General features: G+C 46.5%; 1 protein-coding gene across 1 annotated transcript in view; it reads right to left on the minus strand.

The window, feature by feature from the left end:
* The window catches only part of LOC146856389 (retinol dehydrogenase 16-like), a 104624-nt gene that overhangs the window by 79507 nt on the left and 4047 nt on the right, over positions 1–21070 (minus strand). The window contains exon 2 of the mRNA XM_085654514.1: positions 2403–2557. The gene's annotated coding sequence lies outside the window, so the exon portion shown is untranslated. The remainder of the gene's footprint in view (positions 1–2402; positions 2558–21070) is intronic.

The following is a 21070-nucleotide window of genomic DNA, read 5'->3' on the forward strand; positions in this document are numbered from 1 at the left end:
GGAATGTTATGTAATGTGTGCAGTGAATGCAACTAGTATTACATGATGATCCCAGTTGGTAATTTATCGGGTCAGATCAACCCAGGGTATTTCATTGTGACTTTTAAGTCTGAAGACCCATCGTTGTTCACGCTCGAACAAAGTAGATGTGGACCATTGAGGATTGGATTCTATAATGGTCCACCGCAAACTTTCTGGGGGATGATTTCTCTCCAAAAAATGACTCTGTAGTCTCGTTGCTGAGCGTTTGCAACGGATAGTACTCTTGTGTTCTCCAATGCGTATCTTAACTGGTCGGGCTGTCATTCCTATATAATGGGAACCACAGGGACACGTGATCAAGTATACGCAGTTCTTGGTGCTACAGTTAGTGTGGGGTCTCTGCTGCCATGGTTTTGAAAGTCCAAGATCTAGTTCTTTGGTCATGGTCGTCTGAGGACAAACTGTGCATGACCCGCATGGGAAGTGGCCCATCACAGGAGGTAGCATCCAAAGGGTGGGTTGTGGATTGATCTTGTTTTTTGGACGGGTATGTACCAATATGTCCCTCAGATTCTCAGTTCTTTTAAATGCGAACAGGGGTGTCAGGCCTGGTGACAGATTTCCTGTCTCTAAGATCCTCCAATGCTTCCTGATGATTTTTTGAATTTTGTTGGAATTAGGAGTGAATGATGTGACACAGGTTATTGTGTCAGTTTCCTTCTTCTCTTTTACTTCGAGTAATGCTCCTCTGTGGTTGTTTCTAGCTCTCTTACGAGCCTGACTTATTGTACTGCATGGATAGTTTCTTCTGATCAAATTAGCAGACAGGGTATCGACTTCTTTCTAAAATTCTTTTTTGGTGTTGCAATTTCTCCGAAGTCGAAGAAACTGACCAACAGGTAAGTTGTTCCTGAGTGCTTTGGGGTGATGACTTTGAAATAGGAGCAGGCTATTTCTATCTGTAGGTTTTTTGTAGTTGGTTGTTTTGAGAGTGCCATCTTCTAGTGATATTAGAAGGTCAAGAAAAGGAATGGAATCTGAAGCCAGTGATCCGACAAATTTGAGAAAGGGATTGATGTTATTAATATATTTGAAGAAGGAGCGGCAGGCCTCTTCATCCCCTTTCCAAAAGATGATAATATCATCTATGTAGCGGCGCCATAGTAGGATGTTACCGGTAAATGGGTTAGTATCTGTGAGGATATGTTCTTCTTCAAAATTAGCCATGTAAAGACAGGCCAGACTCGGCGCAAATGTACTGCCCATACTGGTGCCCTATACTTGGTGATAGATCTCATTTTTGAAGGCGAAGACATTTTCTTTTAATGCAAGAGAGGCACAGTCACAGAAGGTAATTAGTACCAAATTAGCTAAATTTACTTTATCGATGCATGCTGGAGCATTTTGAATAGCGCAAGTTACTTTTGAAAGGGCCTGAATGTTCCCTCTCTTTTCAACATAACGGCGTGAAAAATTCTCGTGTTCAAGAATCAAGACAGCCAGGCTACAGCAGCGCCCCAGCCAGGCCAGTGCTTCCCCATCCTGTCACTAACTCCAACCCACCATTTCAAAGAAAGGTATGGGACAGTACCCTCTTTTGCAACTCACCCCAGACCAGCACTACACCAGCACTGAGACCAGGCTGCCAGCCTGCTGGTTTCCAGCCTCCTACCTGTGCCCACCCTGCCATGCACAGAACCAGTGCCAGCTTCAGGGCCTGCAGGACCCGTCTGTGACCCCAGGAAGAAAACATACCAAACCAGTACTGATGCGGAGCCAAGGGCCCGGATCTGTAGGATACGGGCATAGGATATGGGCATTGGCAGTACGGAACCTGGCTCATATCTGCTGCCATCGGTGGAGCAACGAGCACTATCTGACACCCGAGCAATGCAGATAAAGGTCAGGGATGGTGGAGAAGCAGAGGGCCCTGGGGTGAAGAACCTGCTGAGAAAAACAGATGGAGATTATATTTTCCGTATTTTGGATAGGAACATTGAAACAATTAAAATATTTATTTGTGTTTATACTGTATATGTAAGTGTGAAGTGCCCTCTAGCTGCAATTTTATTAACCCAAGGTTCTTCAGTGTACATTCCGTTCAAATAGCTTTCAACAATCTTGTTTGTAAATACCACATCTATCTACTCTGCCTGCTCGTGGAGTTTTTTGGTAACTGGGCAGAATTCCGCAGAGTGAAACTTTGCGAACTCCCTATTCCTAATTTCAACTTGAATTTAATGTAGTAGACATGGAAAAAGTGAACTTTATGACATACAACCTCATATTCTCTGCACTGAACTGCTAGGATAAACCAACATGCCGCATCACCTAAAGACACTTCCTCAATTGACCACACAGTTGCCAGCAATATAGAGCTGAATGTGGATCGTTGCGCTAAATAGAGAAGCATGTCATACCTTGTGGCCTGGGGTCAAGGACCAGGAGGCTGAGTTTAGGATCAGGTCCTGTTGCAGCGGAGCCCTAGCCACCATGTGTCCTCTTTCGATGTCTCTCAGAACTGATCTTGAATGCGATTATCTTATGACCAGTCTTAACTCCAATTTCTCTAGTGCTAAAGGATATAAAACAAGAATTATTACCAACAATTATATTGCATTCATGTAATGTTTTCGGCAAATATGCGTCTTGTATAATACTGTTTTACAGAAAACAATTAAACACAAACATTTAAAATAATAAATTCCAGTGGTTTTTCAAGAAATGTGCATGAGTGCACACTTGTTCCTTGGTCTCTGCAAACATGAGGTTGTGTGCAATTTTGTGTGGAGGTGCTTGTTTGTGTAAACAAGTGCATGTACATGTGTAAACATGTGTTTATGTGAACAAATGTGTACTTGTGCATGTGAATGTTTGTGTATGTATGGATTGCAGTGAGTGCCTGTGTAAATGTTTGCACATAAAATTGTGTGATTATGTATGTGCTGTCTTTAGGAAAACATCTTTAGGATGTGCAAACGTATGAGCACAAAATGTGTATGTATGAACATAAGAGAAGGTGCATGGAAATGTGTTTATGTAACTGTGTGCACAGCACTGATGAACATATTAAGCACCTGTTACTGCAATAATGAATGTGTACATTTAAGCAAGAGGGTTGTAGCAAGCATTTATGAAAGGGTGTGTTTGCTACAATGTGTGTGTGTGTTTAGTGAATATTTGTGAATATGTGCATCATTGAGTGCCATTTAGTATTTCAAGACGCCCAAGCAGTGTCAAGTTATATTCTGATTTTACAGTGACTGCTATAGAAGCTTCTAAATGAAAATCAGCTTCCTGATTATGACCCTGTTGATCTGTAAAGAATGTCTTGCGTGCAAGTAAGCAGAAGAAAGAAGTCAGAATAGGCATGCAGAGGTCAAATCAAATGACAATTATAATGATCTGATTTGACTCGCTAGTAGCTGAGAGCACTATTTTACAAAAGCATAGCTGCCAAGTATCCACATTGCTTATGAGTGACATTTCCTTGGGTTCAGTGTACTTATGAGTAACATTCTATTACCAAATGTGCGACACTTCGAGTGACACTTTCTTGCAAGTAAACCCAAGCAATGACGTCCATGTAAAGTGATAAACATCAGAAATTGTACCCATTTGAGCAATGACGATCTCTAAAAAGGTCTTGAAACTGCAGCAAAACCACTGAAATGGAAGGTCACTAAACCTACTGAGATTAATTTATTACCAGTCACCACAAAGTGCTAACTCCTTCACACTGATCCCCAGCAGTGTTGGACTCACTCAACCTGTCTGCGCAAAGCCCCCACTGGCTGCTGACCATTTCTCAAATCAGCCTCACTGGAGTTCTCTTTAGGCATGATAAAGGACACACAAGCCAGAGAGATGTATGATTGTGCATTCCCAGGGCTCTCCTGCACTACCCTGACAGTCAGCCCATGCCCCTGAGAGCATCATGACCTACTTCCCTTCAGTTCCAAAACTTTTAAAGTTCCCCAGTGTTGGAATCACTCGTCTATGGCAAAAAGTGGCATCTGACATGGCAATCAGTCCTTCTCAGCACCAGCCTTTACGGCACCCGACTTCCTGCTCTCTTCACGTTTCGTCTCGTCAACTGGAAAGGGACTGTTTTGGTTGGAGCTGGTACTGATTGCCAAACTTCTATCATCCGAGTCCAGCCTGACCCAATCATCAGCTTTGCACTGCATCAGCTGCTTCCAATTAAAATGCTGGCAGCAGATGAGTTTCGGTAGCAAGGCAGGCTGTGAATAATTATTTTTGCAGGTTAGAAGCCTTCCAAGACTGGCATCGGACGTTGCAAATTAGTAGTGTAGCTGCTCATTGTTACATAGAGAGGCTGCATGCCTCTGTGCTTGCTGCTGGGCGCTGGCTATGTCAAAGTGCTGAGACTGGAATAGCCCTTTTAAACTGCACAGCTTCCTGTCTGGACCGGATGGGTAACTGTGGTACACTGCAGCAGCACTCTACCTAAATTGCCACAACTCCAGAATTCCAGAGGCATGAATTGTAACAATAAATAATAAATAATCTAACTGAATCAACTAAGCACCCATAAACTAATATAAAGAAATAAAGTAGAACACATTAAAAAAGGCTTGCACAAGGAGCAAAAGAAACAAACAAACTGTGGCTTTATTTTTTTTACCAAAAAAACAGGAACTTTAAAGTTGCTAATTAAAAGCAAACATGGGCCATTCCTAAATCAGCGCTGGGCCTGAACTCTACAATCCTGGAGGTGTGGTGAACAGAGGAAGGGAAACACCTTATGTGACTAGAGGAGGGATGGTGGGTTTAAGTTTTACCACTGCAACTTTCAGGCGGCTGGGGATCCAAGGGACAGATAAGCCAGTGATAATTCCCCAGCAACTGGACCCCAAGGTTGAAAACATTCTGCACCAAGCACACTGGCCCCTCAAAGCAGCCTATAGTCTGGCGCCTTTCTGGAAAACAACAGTAGGCAAAGTGCCACCCCTTGGATCCACGTCGGGTAATGTCTGCCAACCAGGTCAGGAATTACTTATGTTTATGACATTATCATGTTACATTATAGCACTGCACTGAGAAGCCTTTATTAAAAGTGATAGTGTTAAAACATGATCTTAGAATCATTCTGTCCCTGCCCTTACCCTGATGACAGTACCATTAGTGCACTAAGAGGCAAGACAGCTTTCATGTAGACTGTATGTGATAAAGATTCTTATATCTAGGACACAAGTTGAAAGAACACATGGGTAGATGGCGTCTACCCACTATTCTCACAGGGTGGATGCTGTCTACCCAGCCAAGTGGTTGGGACCCACAGAAATATACTGAACTCGTACCGTGTCATTTTAATACACCGGGACACATTCAGCAGCGCCTGCATGGTGTCTGCTTTCATTCCGAGCAGCAACATGCAGACGGGGAGGGGGCATATCAGATTTCAGTTGCACCCATAACAAAGACTGAAGTTAAGGGGCCATCAGGCCTCCTTTTGTTCCAGTATTCTGGCTGGGAGCTCTCTGGAGCCTCACACCTAGATGCAAATGCAATAGAGGGAAAATAAAGGCTCACAGATTGTTATCACTTCAGAGGTGCTTAAGAGAGGCATGCTTCTGAATTTGTTCAGTCTCTGTATATAAGACATATGCATGCACTATAATAATGTCAGATGTGCTGGTTTGTCACAAATTATTTAAATACCACTATTTTGTCTTTATTTCTTTTATAGTGCTACTCATCCATATGTAGGGTGTGACAGCGCTCTAGATCACATGTACACATTATATACTGACAATAAATCATGTGTGTGTAAATCAATTTACAGGATGTGTTACATAAGTCAGTGAGGGTTACAATGTGTAAGGGTCACATGTCCCTCATAGCCCACTGTGCTATATTAGAAGGAGTACAATTTATGAACTTCAAATAACAAAATGATCTCTATGTTAAAAGCACTAACCCACTTCCCTAGCTAAATAAAATAAAAATCTGTCATCTGCATATGACATGATGTGCTTTGTAGGAGACGTATTAACCCTCTATGCTACTTTGATTCAAAACTGGGACTGGATAAAACAGAGATCTCTCAAGCAAATGCGTTAACCACCAAAGTTATCTTTCTATTGATATTAGTCACTGATATATTCAGGGCACACAAAGATCTCTACAACAGGTGCCTTAACCCCATAAGATATCTTAAAATACAGACTTTGCGAACAATTGACCTGAACAGAATTAACATCACGTTCCTCCTTGTTGCCAATTTCTTTATGGCAGAGCTTTAAAATAATTAATGTATATGTTGAGGTCCAGATTTTGCGTCTGGTTGCATTTCTTTTTTAGGCACAATACCAATGCAAAATCGAATTAGTTAAATCTCGTAAAGTGCTCAAATGTACTCATGATAGACTTGCTAAACATATGTGTGGCAATGCAATATGCTTAAATACCAAAATAAAAAGTAAAATATTTAATATTTTAAATTTACCTAATCAGGCAACTTCTGTCCCAGTCAGTCTTGCAGGTTGATGAGTCGAGGCCAGGTTTGGTGATGTGCTTTCTCGGCCACAGTTCATAGAGAAGCTGAAACTGAAACTGAAAGCTCTACTCTGCGAATCCAGCTGAACTGCTATAAACAGAAATACACTTAGCAGGAGCATGAGCAGTGTATTGCGTTTACAGCATACAGCATGTGACTCAACCTCACAGGGTCATTAGTTGAGACTCATGACTCTGTGGTCAGATCAAATAAGAATTAAAGCATTTTTTTAATAAACTGCAGCGTTACTACTGTAATCACACCGCAATAGAAAGTGCAGTGATTATTGTAGTAACGTTAGAGGCAGTATAAAAACAATAAACCCTACTTTTCTCATCACGTCACAGAGATGGGTGGGGTCAGTTATGCTTGATGACCCAACCCCATCCAGTGACAACTTGGGAAAGGGCAGGGTCGTCATGCAGCAGCTTCAGACATTAGAAGCCTTTGAAGGCACTGGGCTTCTACTGTACCCACCCCTGGCTGCTTGGAAATATGACCTAGCCTTGCATCATTTGTGGGCGGTTTCAAGGATCCCTAAACAGTGAATACAGGGCTGGCACCATGTCAGCCTGGTTTACAGAGCTTTTGAGTGACACATGCGCAATAGTGCATGTGTCACTAGAAACCTCTGACTTGGAGTGTCAACCTTTAGGCAAGCAGCAGCAGGACTGGCGCAAGCCTTCCACATTTGTTTTAAAATGCTAAGTTTTGGACTTGGCCCTTCTGGCAGGTTCACCCCTGAACTTTTTGCTTTTATTGGTGACCTGGTGATAGTGGTTTTTGGTTTCTGCGCACTTTCCCTGTGTCCCAGGGTAAAGTGCGTGCGCACTCTGAGTGCATGTGGTGAGATAGGCCTGCCCTCCCATAGGAATGCATGGGGAATGTTTGTGTCCCTAGTAGTTCCTGATGCGTGGGGTGTGCAGGCCCGAGTTTGGTATGTGCGGACTCGTGTGATCGAATGCTTCGCAATGATATATAATGCGTGATTATGTCATGTGCGGAAGTGCCACTTCTAGGAGTTGGCATATTAGTGTAAAGTGTGTCTGGCGTGTGATTGGCTGGAGCTGGCTGGTGAACCTGGCTCCAGGAGTCTGGTTGGGTCTGCCCCAGTGGTGAGTGTGAGATTAGCATGCTGATGGCTGGGGAGGAGTGCACCTTGGACCTGAATAGGGCAGGGCTTTCCCCACACAATGCTGGCTCCGCCCCCTGTGGTGCGACTGACGACACTAGCCCTGCCAGTGAATAGAGTGAGGGGCTGAGCACATCAAGGGTGCTCCCCAACCAGCTGCGACTGGTTTTCCCCCTCACCCTGTTAAATGGTAGCGGCAGTTTCAGTCGATAACCTTTCAAGTATTTGCCCGGCGGTAATCGCCTCTTATACCACTCGATAATTTACCAATGAAAGAGGCAGGCGCCGGAGACTGGAAGGCAGGAAACAAAGTTTTATTCCGTCGGAGCAGAACACATCAGATCAGACAGCAAGGTATCGTCACGAGGTGCTCTAACCGCATCTCTGAGACCTGGTCTCTTATACACCGATTTATTGCTTTATTACATATAGTACATTCTTGAGATTCTCTTGATGCCTGAAAGAACATCCCCTGAAGCCCCGGCTCAGATCCGATCCCACACATAGTTACAGTAGAGGTTCCCACCCTACCCGCAGTGGGAGATGGCTATCGCGCAGCAGGGAATTCCGCTAATTCCCGGGGGTGTGTGCAACCGGCCGGGTCTCAGGGGGTAGGGGCTTTGATCTACTGTAATCCCTTTGATGCGGGGTGTTTCCCTTACAGTAGGGGCAATAAACTGCATCCGCAGGGCTAGGTGATGGCCTGGGACCAGTTCGGACAATGGGGCGCAGAGGAAGGGGGTTATCAAAGGAGAGGCATGACCATGTATGGGATGTCGGTCGGATGTGGTTCCGTAGCAGGGTCGCGCAGAAGGAGAGGGTTTATGGCCTGTATGAGAGAGCGGGGGTGGCCGGCGCGCGGGGGGGGTGCTCGCAGCGCTAGGGGAAAGCGCTGGTGATCGAAAATGAGCGGGGAGAGAGTGGGGTGCCTAAAATGGCGGCCGTGCATTCGCGGTGCGTGGTGCTGGGGAGAGGCAAGATGGCGCAGATAATGTTCAGTTTGCACGCTAAATTTCCACAGTCCTCCCTTTTAACATGTCTCGCCAGCTTGCCTGGCCGTCATTTATTCTTCGTTAACCTTCAGCTATAATGTCGTTAATGTCTTTCGTACATTCCTTAAAGATACAGAGTTTTTAGGGCATGCAGGAGGAATCTGACATATTTGCTTATAGTTATTTACAGGTGATAAAGTAGGCGGGGAGGTAATACATACAGAGTTACAGTGTAGTCGTGTACATGGCTGGTGTTGTATGGATGTTACTATACAAAGTTACATTTCCTTAACCTCTCAGTGTACAGTCGGAAGTGATTGATGCAACACCATAAAAACTTGATAAGAAGATAGTTAGTATAAAAAGGTGGTTGGGAGAGGATTTTCGACTTTGACATGGGTTCTTCTTTCCAGTGTCCTTTTTATGAAGAGCTATCACTGGTAAGCTCTCATTGTTGTTCTTTCGTTGGCACTGTTGAGCACCGGCGGTGGAGCTAAGGTCCAGCTCAAATCCAATTTCTCACGTTGCAGGGTGTGATCATTCATTGTTCTCCGATCACAGCCCTGTTCATTAACACAGTTCACCATAGGTACTTTGAGACAGGGTACCTGCCTTTTGTTCTTCTGTGGGTAGGTCAGATTCATAATCCATATAAAAGATGGTGAGAGAGAGAAGGGTGTGACGTGCTTCGGGACGCCGAGGGAAGAGGGGGTGGAGTGGGATCAGATCAAAAAATGGGGACCAAGGGGAGCAGAATCTTCCAGCACTGGGCCCACCAATCGGGCCCGACGGGTTGAGACTTCAGGCACGCTGGTCGGTGAACAGGGGGTCTCGATGTAGCCCCTCGCGCTTATCATCCTGAAAATGGTGTCTCGTCCCACGCCCTTTTTGCTTCGTAGCCTCCCCCTTGGTCGATGTCATAGATGTTCCAAGGTCTGCAGCCAGGCTGTGCGTCACGTCCGACCCCTCCCTTCCGTTGGCAGCACGTTATCTTTAAATGGGTACAAGAAACAAAAGTCTTAGAGAGTTGGCAGGGAAGACATTTACATACTTCATCCTCTCTCCCAACCACCGAGTAGTTGCGGACATGTTCTTATCTGTTACTATATGACTGGTGTCTATTAATTCTGATGTTAATGTGCGTGTTACTAATCTATTAATTACTGCTGTGGTGCAGGGTTCTGTGGGTGTCCCTGTCCATCGTCTGGCCTTCTAGGTGTCGGTTTCTGCGCCCTATAATCGTTGCAGGAAGCCTGACATCTGTCAACTTTCTGGTTTATTAAAAATTCGAACCGGCTTCTCCGGTGGAGGCTCATTCGCCTCAACATAAGGTTTGGTAGTACACATCTTCCTCCGAGGACTACTAAGTTTATGAAAAAGTAAGTGCGAGGTGCTACTGTCATGCGTTCACGAGTATCCCTTTCGGGGAGGAACATAAGCTAAGCATTATCTTTGTTGGGGACAATAGGTAACCCTGTATCAGTTTAGGCGATGGATTATTAGAAAATAGGGCCATCAGCCGTTTCGTTCGAAATACTCTGAGACGGCTAGTATAGGGCTGGGGTTATTTTTGGGAGAGCAGGGTGCTTTAGACATTCTATTTCGGGCTAATTGGTCAGGGGTAATTCTGGGTGGTGGAGATGGTATCCTTTAAGAACAAAAACCACTGACATATAGTCCCCGTGTTGAGGGTCAGATTGGGAGACATCAGTCGTCTTACCTGTCCTTTCCTTCTCAGCCGATTAGGCTTAACATTTGCAAAAAGGAGAGGTAGTAACGTGGTAAAGTATGGTCGTTTTGTTTCTGTCAATTTGTTCGAACACCACCGTGTTCAGGCCAATTATACACTTACCGAAAAGGTATGTGTCGTTAATTTATTCAAACAGAAAAGAGGGTAAGAAGGCTTTTTAGTGAGGGAGGGAGTGGGAGAGAGAGAGAGAGGGGGAGAGAGAGAGAGAGAGAGAGAGATATGCATCAAGTAGGCTATTTGGCATACATACGACACAAAACGAGAGAGACATGGGTAAGAAAATAGGCCACTTGGTGCACACACAACATGGAGTAGCATGGGTCTGTTCCATGTAAGAAAACACAAGCGGGGAAAAGACATAAATTCGGTGATCACGTACACACAAATGCCGGGTAGGGTGTGACGGTACATGCATGCAAGACGGAGACTCAGGGCTACGTTGAGTATGGGGACCTCTCCTTTCCTGTCCTCTTTTTCTATGCTGCGTACTTTCAGTATTTTGTAGTTTATCCTAGGGGGTGTCGGACCCTTTATTCTCCTCCCTTTGATCGGTGGACGAGTGCTTCAATCATACAGTGACGCTCTCTTCAAGTGACCCAAATATAAAACGCATACACATTCATGCCGTATAATCGTAGAACACACGCACAATCATATCATACACTTTTTCATGTTCCTAATGGTGGTCTGTAATTTTACGCACTATCTCACAACGTTTGTCTATGTTTTTCCCTGATATTGAACTCTGTGCGGTCCATGTCCATTCCACTCTTCAGTCGGAACTTTGTCGTGACCTATAGAAGGTAAAAAAGAGGGGAGGGGATATGCAGTATTCAAAGTACCCCAGCGCGCGTAGACACGAAAAAGTTCTACTTACCACGTACCAGGCTAGTCGCAGGAATGGGTGATACCACAGACCTATTATTCTCTTTGTCCGAGACAAAGATGCTCTAATTTATTTCATTTCCTAAATTCGGGTTCCCTTGTCATATATGCATTTCTCAATCGGTCGTGTATTAGGATGCAAGATACCATACCTTGCGTTCGGCATATACCCTGAGCTATGGTTGACCATGGTTTAACAACTCTTGGAAAAGATAGGTGTGATGGGTACAAATTCCGTTAATCAAAAAGATTCAGGCAAATGGGGACTGCATTATCTGTTTTCTATTGCTTGGGGGTAACAATCATTTATTCAAATGAAGAGATTTCTATCAACCTATGTGATTAGTCATGGCACTGATTCCGTAATTCTTTCAAGAGACCCTTTATTTAAAACAATGTCAGCATACAAGATACGGGCCTACAACCGTTCAGGCCGGCCACGTGGTGGGGAGACGTCGAGTATCATGAGCAACGCTACTACGGCATAAAATCGGTTCCCTTGCCGCCCCTCCCTGACCATCATGTGTGGAAGCATCGTATATATATATATATATATCTGTTTAACACAAATGTCACGTGACTGGGACGCCACAAGGGTGTGTAGGCATCTCCTACATCGGCGCCATCTTGGGGCGAAGTCGGGCCAGAGTACAGTCTAAGTCTTTCCATGAATTTGCTGTTGGACCAGAATCCCTTTCAGTAGTTCGAGAACTTTCGTTAGCGTCAATTTTGCGTCAGCATGGCGTCACTGCGACCCCGTAGAAATGCCATGGTTCGTTCTTGGGGCGGGGCAGGAGGCGGGTTCTTCCGCCAACGCTTCGAATCAGTCTTTCTCACTGCACTAAGCGGAGGCAAGGTGGCTGCCGTCCGGGGCAAAGAGCAATGGCGGCGGTTTGTCCTTACCGGAAGTCCGCGGGAGTCGAGTGTCAAATGACTCCAGCCGATTCTGCAAGGCTGAGGGGAGCATCTTGTCAAGGGTGGGGCCCATGCCCAAGCAGACAAGCTTTCGAGTCCAGAATTGTCTCACGGTGGGCTTTAGGCCTGGATCCGGAGGAGTCGACCGCCGGAGTTCAATGGCAGCAGTAGCAGCAGCTCTTCGGTACAGTCACCGGAGAGGAGCCAGCAGCAGTAACACCGGCAGTTCGGATGGTACTGCTACCGGGGTGATTCCAGTAGCAGCGACGACAGCAGTTTGGATGGTATCACCACCGGGGTGGGTCCCCGATTACCTTGCTGCGGGGGCCCACTCCTCACGTCGGGTGCTAGCGGCAGTCCTGGTGAACCCGGTGCTTGGGTGGTTGCCTGGCGGCCGCGTGCAGGGGCGCCGGCTCAGCCGAACGGCGAATGAAGTGGCAGGGCGCAACTCAGCTGGCTGACGTGTGAAAGATGCGGTTGGGGTGCCCTCGTCTGCTGGCGAGCCTCCACCTGGGGAGGCGGGGGAAGCCCGTCCGCGTCGCTTCCCCCGGCCAGGGCACCCCTCCGCTATTGAAGGAAGAAGAAAAGAATGGGAGGATCCACTCGACGTGGCAGGGTGCGATCCAGCAGACCGATGAAAAAGATGGTTGGGTGCAGCTTAGCTGGCCGGCGAGTCAAAGACGGTTGGGTGCAGCTTAGCTGGCCGGTGAGTCAAAGACGGTTGGGTGCAGCTTAGCTGGCCGGTGAGTCAAAGACGGTTGGGGTGCCCTCATCTGCTGGCGAGCCTCCACCTGGGGAGGTGGGGGAGGTCCGTCCGCGTCGCTTCCCCCCGCCAGGGCACCCCTCCGTTATTGGAGGAAGAAGAGAATGGGAAGATCCGCACAGCGTGCCAGGGTGAAATTCAGCAGGCCGATGAAAAAGATGGTTGGGGTGCCTGGCGAGTCTCCACCTGGGGAGGTGGGGGAGGCCCGTCTGCGTCGCCTCCCCCCGCCAGGGCATCAGCCCTTATTAAAGAAAGAAGAGAAAGCGGAAAGGCCCGCACAGCGTGGCGGGCTCCGCCTTGGGGTTGCCAGAACTTCGGCGCTTCGTATAGCCTCCGGCCTATTCGCACAGTCGTCCGCCACTGAGGTCAATGGATTTTTGCATGGCTTTTATAGCCCAAAGCCGACTAAAAGAACCGCCCAAAACAGGCCAATGTTGCAATTTCGAGGAAGGAGAGGCGAGGACGGTGTCACGTGGACGTTAAGGCTTTGGGATGGAGGTTGCAACAGACTGTCATGCAAATAGTTGTTTTAAAACGTGTTTTAACCTGTTTATCCTGTTGGTGTGTTTGTTATATCCTATAAGTTATTAAAATGTTATAACTATACTACTTCGTTGGAGTGTTTGTACATATTTGCAATCTGATGACGAGCACAAGGAGGTTACTGTGCAATCGGAAAAATAACATAGCCCAATTGTGCGCGATCTAGCCCTAGTTTGGTGACGTCGATGGTGGGTGTCAGCAGGCTTCCGTTTGTGCGGGATTTTGTCATGCTTATTGGGCGGGGTGGGCAGTAGGGCAGACATGTTTAGGTAGCGAGAGTAATGGAGTCGGGCTACCTCGTGGTCGTCTCGACCGTGAGCTTGACTCCTTCCCTTGGTTTCATATGTCCCACAAAGGGCTAACTCCTAGCATTATTTTAGTTTTTGTAAGGTCAAAAAGGATCCTACCAGTGCCTTTACTATCTTGTCGATTCCTGTTCGTTCATCCTTCGCTAGCCGATTCATTCTGGTGGACTCTTTCTTTCTCATCTCTGGGTCGTCTAACGTTATAGCCGACGTTGTGTCCAGCACAGGAGGCTCGGCCGGCGCGGAGGCCGTGAGGACCGAGGCCTCTGTACTGCTTTCGCTCGTGTTCGGGGGTTGTAGATGTTGCACTACTGACTGGGAGGGTGCATATGGAGGGGGCATGTAAATGATCGGGGGACCTAACAGTAGTTCGTCATTCGTTCGCTGCTTGGAGGACAACTCAGGGTAGAGCAAAGAAGGGGTCCTAACAGCGTACTGTCCTGAGGTTTCGGGCTCCTGTCTTAATTTAGTTTCCCTTCTCTCCTTTATGTCTTCTTCTAACCTTCTAGCGGCAAGGTGAGCTGCCTTTCGTAATTCCTTTTCTGCTTTTACTTCTTCCCTCTTTTTCCGTTGCGTTGCTTCTTTGCGCCACATGCCGATACTGTCAAGCATAGTAGGCGTCGTCTTATTGCTACGCAGAGCTATTTCTAGCGCTTCTATCTTATGGTCGTCGAAGGATCCCATCAGTGGCCACTGACTCTCGGGGTCCTTCTTTGTATATTTATGCCATAGCTTGGTATAAGCTACGGCGACTAGTCCATATTTAGTGAACATGTCCTTATTAGGGGTGCCCTCCAGTGGAGCCGGATGGTTCACCTCTAATAAGCGGTCCGGGCAGAACCAACTACCAATCAGTGGGGAGAAGATAGGCATGACGGGTTTCAATGGGGACAAAAGTCAGCACTACCTATCTTTTCACTGCTTGCAAAGACTAGACAGAATATCTCTATTCTTCGTTATTTGCAAGCAGAGAATACCTCCAAAGAACCAATATCGAACAACTAGTGTTCGGACAATCAATCAATCAATCAATCAATGGGAGATAAAGATAGGCATGACGGGTTTCAACGGGGACAAAAGTCAGCATTACCTACCCTTCACTATTTGCAAAGACTAGACAGAATATTCCTATTCTACGTTATTTGCAAACAGAGAATATCTCAAAAAGCACTATTCTCCAAAACAATCAATGTTCGGACAATCAATCAATGGGGAGATAAAGATAGGCACGACGGGTTTCAACGGGGACAAAAGTCTGCGTTACCTACCCTTCACTATCTGCAAAGGGAGAGAGAGAGAGAGTATTTGTACTCCTCCCCGTTTGTAGACAGCGAATATCTCAAAGAGAACAATCAATGAGCACAATCAATGAGCAATACTAGTATTTCCAAAGCTTTAAACAATCAATCAATTATTTCGCATTTTGTCGTGTATCACGACCTTACCCGGACCGCGTGGACAGTTTCTCGTCTTCCGCCTCCAGCGCCCGATCGTCCTCTACTCTCCGTATTTGCCGCGGCACTCCTGATGGTTCCCAGTCAGGACCGTAGATCACTCGAGAGAGGTCTGCTCGGAACCAGTGAAGTTCGGATGATCGGCTGCCAGACGAGGGTCTATTGGGCAGGAGCTCTCCCGATCGTTGCAGTCGTTCACTCTGTCGTCGGGACCTCTCCCACTGGATCCACGTGTCGCTGATGGGCCCCACGTTTGGGACGCCAATTGTTAAATGGTAGCGGCAGTTTCAGTCGATAACCTTTCAAGTATTTGCCCGGCGGTAATCGCCTCTTATACCACTCGATAATTTACCAATGAAAGAGGCAGGCGCCGGAGACTGGAAGGCAGGAAACAAAGTTTTATTCCGTCGGAGCAGAACACATCAGATCAGACAGCAAGGTATCGTCACGAGGTGCTCTAACCGCATCTCTGAGACCTGGTCTCTTATACACCGGTTTATTGCTTTATTACATATAGTACATTCTTGAGATTCTCTTGATGCCTGAAAGAACATCCCCTGAAGCCCCGGCTCAGATCCGATCCCACACATAGTTACAGTAGAGGTTCCCACCCTACCCGCAGTGGGAGATGGCTATCGCGCAGCAGGGAATTCCGCTAATTCCCGGGGGTGTGTGCAACCGGCCGGGTCTCAGGGGGTAGGGGCTTTGATCTACTGTAATCCCTTTGATGCGGGGTGTTTCCCTTACAGTAGGGGCAATAAACTGCATCCGCAGGGCTAGGTGATGGCCTGGGACCAGTTCGGACAATGGGGCGCAGAGGAAGGGGGTTATCAAAGGAGAGGCATGACCATGTATGGGATGTCGGTCGGATGTGGTTCCGCAGAAGGAGAGGGTTTATGGCCTGTATGAGAGAGCGGGGGTGGCCGTCGCGCGGGGGGGTGCTCGCAGCGCTAGGGGAAAGCGCTGGTGATCGAAAATGAGCGGGGAGAGAGTGGGGTGCCTAAAATGGCGGCCGTGCATTCGCGGTGCGTGGTGCTGGGGAGAGGCAAGATGGCGCAGATAATGTTCAGTTTGCACGCTAAATTTCCACAACCCTGAACCAAGAGCAAAGGGTTGTACTGTATACAAATGGGGCTATGTCCCCACAGAAACTGTTCTCTGCCAGGATCCTACCTGAGGGGGGCTGCTGCTGCTGCTGGACCAGAGGACCGCCACTTGGACTACCTCCCTGCCTGGAAGCCCAGTGAGCTGGCTCTGGGTCCAGCCTTGCCCCCCACCTGCTGCTGTGTGCAGGGGAGACTTTTTGCTGGACTTTGTTATTATCCTTCTTAAAGCGCTGGGAGCGCTTTATTTGCATCCCTAAGCGCCTGGAAGCGCTGTTATTTGCCTTTAGCGCTCGGAGCGCTTTAATTCTGAAAGCCGGTGCCCACCCGGCGTTTGCCCCGTCTTTGCCGATTCTGAAGTCCCCTGGCAGGTGCCCACCCTGCCAGGGACATTGCCGATATCGAGTGCCCACCTCGATTGTTGTTTTATTGGGAACTAGCAGGTGCCCACCCTGCAGCTGTGTCGTTTTGTCCCGATTTATAATTCAAGGGAGCCCACCCCTCATCGCCACTGTGGAGACGACGAAAATCACCGCTGCAGCCCGGGCCGGGACAGCCAGGAAGTCAGGCAGGACAAGGGCGGGGCCTCCGGGACACCCAGGACCGGAAGTAGGAGGGCGGGAGCCTACCCCGCCTCCCACCGAGGACTCGCGTTGCATTGCCAGCCCCGGAGCAGGCAGGAGCCTACCCTGCGCCCCGGGGCATTTCAATTGTCTAGAGCCCAGAGAGGCCCCACGTGACTGCGATTTGTGTTCCAAAGGCACCGTGGTGCCCAGGCTCCTTTCTACAGCTGCCCAGCACTTAGTGGGCAGCTGCACCGTTTAGGTTGGGCCCCTCCACGTTTTGGCTTGCGCAGCCTGCGCAGCCCAGCCCTGACTTTGTGACACAGGGCGTCCTAGCCCCCCTACGAGGCCAGTTGGCCTAGGGACTGCCACAGGTGGTGGCTAATGGGAGTTTTGCGCTATTGTTCCTTTCCTGCACCTCTGAATGTGTTTTTATGCGTCATGTGCCTTGTTTTACACCGCTGAATGTTTTTATGCATCATGTGTTTTCCTTCCCTACACCTCTGAATGTGATGCATCATGTGTAACGTGCTATTACCCCTACAGGTATTGTGATACTTAGGTGGTTGTTTGTTTACTCCTAGTACAGGTGGTGCTAGTGAGGTCCTAGTTCCCTGTATGACATTTTCCTAAGGTGGTTAGGGTTGCGTAGGTGGTACTTACCTGTTACCAGTAGTTACTGGTTGTGTGCTACATGTTCTATTTTAGTGCTACAGTGATTGTATGTGCTATGTTCTAAAGTATTATTCCTATATCCTATGTCCTATGTGCTAATTTCTACAAAGTGCTAATTCCTGACAGTGGTCCATGTGGCCCTGTCCCCTGTACATATAATCCCTTGTAAACTCTGCCCGTGCCTGTTGGCCCATTGTAAAGTGTGTGTTTTTATCTAATGTGTTTGGTATAATACAAAGGCTATTTTTATATAATACCTTGTGTGGAGTTTCCTTTGTGGTGGGCCTTGGGTGTTGTTGCTGGGTGCGCGCGCAAACGCTTTACACATCGCCTCCGGGATAAGCCTGACTGCTCGTGCCAAGCTACCAAGGGGGTGAGCAGGGGTTATCTTTGGCGTGTAACTCCCCAGCCCTGACTAGAGTGGTGGTTTCTGCCTGGCTTTGGCACAAGCCCTAGCCAACCAGAAATCCCATTTCTAACACTAAGTAACAACATCACTGGTGTTATTTAGCATTTTAAAAGAAATGCAAATGCCGGTAATAGGGTGGGCGCAGCCCTCGCGCCCAAGTAAAGAAGCCCCTTCTGAGAAATTTGATGTCAAATCTTTGCTTGAGTCATCTAAACCCTCAAACAAACCGGTTTAAACTATTCAACCCCAGCAATACACTGCTCTCAGCCTCATATGAAATTACATAGGGCACCACAACAACCACATTGATAACATCACAGTGCAATTTAGACACCTGACTTCAGTTAATATTTAGCAATACCTCTTCCATACAGGAAGCCAGATGAAGAAAGTTAAGAGGTCCAAGTCTACGATTACGCTGGCCATGGAGTAAGGAAAAAGCTCCCTGCCCCATTAGAGCTTCAAAAGTTGGAGAAGATAGTTTTAAATTTACAGAAGGTGCCACAAGCCTCTTGCAGCAGGTGTGTTTTCAAAGGTGGTCCCTCATTTGCCTCGCTTGGACCCACAAACGAGTGATGGATTTTGTGCTCCCATCACACAAGCTGATATTAATACAGGCAAGCATGCAAGATTTTTCCTGGGGAAGGTGTGCCACCTTGGCGGTGGTCCTTATTTATCCTGCTCCCTGCGTCTAAATGTGCACTTTCATAGGAAGCACAAAGAGCCTGGACTGCGCTGCTTGCCTACACCTCACCAGAGATCCTAAATTTCCCAGACCAATGAACAAGTAGATCTTCATTCTAGGATTTGTAGTCTAGATTATCCAATTATAAGGTGAAGACTACAAGTTCCAGAATGTAAGCAGGAGACCTGGACTACATCTGGTAAGCTTGATAGATCTCCCTTACACCTATCACCCCTCTCATAATGAGGCCTGTGGAGAATATGAGCATACGTTGGCTGAATTTTACTAATTAGAGATAATACCTAATTTAGACATGTTTTAGTTAGCATTACTAGGACCCAGTTAGCCTGCATTGACTGCTATTCACATTTGCAAAAATAATGGTGCACATTTATTTGATGAGAGCAAACCTTTCTCAATGTGCTAGGCTGGACTGGTCCATAGGGCAATCAGGTAGTGCCTGCAGGGCTGGTCTGATAGATCAGTGTTAGGGCCGTTTATTTTTAGGCTTGTGGGATGGTTTTATGGCCTGGTGGGCCAGTTTTTACTGTTGATTTCCTTGATGTTACTCCAAACATTGCCAGTAACAAGCACACATGCACACAGTCTCCTATACCTTGTAAAATATCTATGCAAGTGTATTTACAGGATTAAAACTGCCCTATTTGCAAATGTGGGCCACTTTCTTTTAGCTATCTGATTTTCTAATAGGGACCACTTTTATTTTGGTGCCCAAGCCTAGTTCCAGTCCCAGTCCAACCCTCTCTGTGTATGCTTGTGCGCTTCCATTTCAGGCAAATCATTGAAAAGAAGCCTCATTCTGTGGGTCTGTATTATAATATTTGTTCTCTGACAAGTAAGCAGGGGTTCAGGATGTTCCTATATTTTGTCACTTTTCAAAGTTTCCTGCCAATGCTTCATGAATGTAATTCATTACTAAACTAGTCATTTTATTTCTATATTACATGAAATGTTAGCTTGTTTCCTTAATTAGTTACGCATAGCCTTTCCAACAGATTACATAAGGAAGTAGGGGTCTCTAGAAGTATTGTGTTTAACAGAATAATCATTAGTTCGCATTTTAGAAACATTGCTAATATGTCATAACATGCCATATCAAGTATGTGTCTACTGTAGTCTGAAGCCTTATAAAAACGGCTGTTTTTAGGAGAGGAGCCAGTTCTTTCTGAGTTTCCTTAGAAGGAAGACTCTGTGCTAGTCTGTTTTCTAATTTATATTAAGCTCTTTCTGGGCCTTCTTTGGGATCAGACTCTATGTCAGTCTGTCTGTTTGATTTATACTTAATTCTTTCTATGGGTTTTCTTCAGAGGCTGACTTAATGTTAATCCTCCTGTAACATAAGGTTTTGACTAATTTGATTGATGCTAACTCCTAATGACTAACTAATTACCTTTTGCTTTCACTAATGATCATAGTTTTGAAAAAACCCATAAGGTTTTAACCCTGAATCCTTGTTTCGTGTTGGTTTGTTCATTAGCCATGTTTCAGTCTTACGAAGACTCAAAGGGTCTTAGATAGACTCACAGAGTTCAGATTGTATCCATCGATCCTTGCAATTGGCTAATTAGAGCATTGACACATACACCATCAAAAGCGTGGCCACCTCACTCCAGGTCATTTTGGACATCGTTTCCAATCCAGAACATTTCACTTACAGATCACTATTTTGCGGTATTATTCTCATTAATCCAAAACAAGATTACAGCACTCAGAATGCATTAGGCTATCACAAGAAAATCCAGGTCTGGAAACAGGGATTGTAATGACTTGGTGGGAGGGGGTTGCCCTTACAGTACAGCTGGGCCTACTCAGTTTCGGTGCATACATATCTTGGGTGGTTCTTGTGGAGGCAATCACTGGGTATGGTCTTGGATAGCGTCCATCCGCATAGTGCATTCAAAATCAAAGAGCCTCTATCAAAGCATGCCAAGACGTGGAGCACTGAACAAGTGATGTTTCATGTGTCTGTCTATTTTCTTGCATTTCTGTTTCATTTGCTGTACTTTCTCTGTGTGAAAAGGTTGCACTAGTGCTTCCATGGCTGGGATGTTAATACTTCCATTTGACTCACTGTTCTGTGACACCTACAGACTGTTTTAGAATTTTATCCAACAACATTGCCTACTATCTTTATTTCAAAACTAGAATTGTAATGGTAAAATTCATGGTTCCACAATGCCCAGTTCAGTAACCTGATAAGCAAGGACTGGCTGTAAGTTTCACATGGCATGGGGCGACATCACATCTGTGCACATACACTCAGTACTTTAAGTGGGATTAAATAGTTGGATGTAGGATCTCTAAAAGGGCAATGGCCAAAGAACCGCAACTAGGAATCCTTTCTGCTTTACACTGTGTGCCACCTGACCA

Source organism: Triturus cristatus, chromosome 4_1 (assembly GCF_964204655.1).
Source record: "Triturus cristatus chromosome 4_1, aTriCri1.1, whole genome shotgun sequence".
Lineage (NCBI taxonomy): Eukaryota > Metazoa > Chordata > Amphibia > Caudata > Salamandridae > Triturus > Triturus cristatus.